The sequence below is a fragment of the Penaeus monodon genome, chromosome 27 (assembly GCF_015228065.2).
Source record: "Penaeus monodon isolate SGIC_2016 chromosome 27, NSTDA_Pmon_1, whole genome shotgun sequence".
Taxonomy (NCBI): domain Eukaryota; kingdom Metazoa; phylum Arthropoda; class Malacostraca; order Decapoda; family Penaeidae; genus Penaeus; species Penaeus monodon.
In genome coordinates this window covers 26,798,579-26,799,616 of record NC_051412.1, presented here as the reverse complement: position 1 = coordinate 26,799,616, position 1,038 = coordinate 26,798,579, and the positions used below count along the sequence as shown (strand labels likewise).

At 44.0% G+C, this 1,038-nt stretch overlaps 1 pseudogene; it reads left to right on the top strand.

The window, feature by feature from the left end:
• The window catches only part of LOC119590745, a 14,727-nt pseudogene that overhangs the window by 7,931 nt on the left and 5,758 nt on the right, over window positions 1-1,038 (top strand).

Sequence of the window (1,038 nt, the reverse complement as noted above, 5' to 3'; positions counted from 1 at the left end):
CAATTTTAGTGTTTTATAGTGACTGTCAAGTTAAGTCTTACCACTTAGAGTCATAACCACCCGATTTTATTTTCTTTATTATAACTTTTATGGTAACTGCAAGGTGAGGTCCTCAGTAGTTATTGCTAAGTGAATTTATCTTTGATTTTTTAAAGTTAATTATAGTTATCGCGTGGTGAGTATTCACTATAGCAACTGCACTTAGCAATGAACATGAAGAAAAGAGCGTGGGACAGAGTCTCATGCTAAAGGGGATGAGAGAGAAAGTGTTGAACGAGATTTTAGACTTTTTTTTTTTTTTTTACGTTTTAAAGGAGACTTCAACATTTCAAACATTTTACATGAAATTTCATACATTTTAAACTTTTAAAACGAAGGTTTAGATATTTTACACATATTAAGTGAGATTTTAGAACTTTCAACATTTTAAACGAAGTCTTTAACAATAAAAAATAAACGGGATTTTAAACATTTTCAGCTAAATTACAAATATTCTGAATGAGGTTTTAAAATCTTTTAACGAGATTTTAAACATTTTAAACGAAGGAAGAGCCACTGGAGCGCCAAAAGGAGAAAGAAACATTAAGAAAAGTGATACTAAAAAAGAGAGAAAAGAGGAAAACACAACGAAAAAAAAGAAGGAAACTCAACAACAAAACTCTGAAAGCGTCGCCTCCTCCCGCAGGTTCCGGCAGACGAGCCCCGAGGAGCAGGTTCCTCCCGAGGAGAGCTTCGACAAGAGGGCGAGCGCGAAGGGCGTCTCCACCGCCTCCGGGAAGACGGTGAGGGCCTTCGAGACGCAGCTGGTGGACCGAGGGATGGTCGAGAGCCAGCTGGTCAAGGAAGAGGACCTGCTGCGACCCGAGCAGGACGTCAGGCAGACCGCGGCCTTCCTGGAGCCTTCCAAGTTCATCCTCCCGCTCAGCTTCCGCCACAACAGCGGTGAGTTCGGGCCGAGGCTCTCGGGCCGAGGCTCTCGGGCCGAGGCTCTCGGGCCGAGGCTCTCGGGCCGAGGCTCTCGGGCCGAGGCTTTCGGGC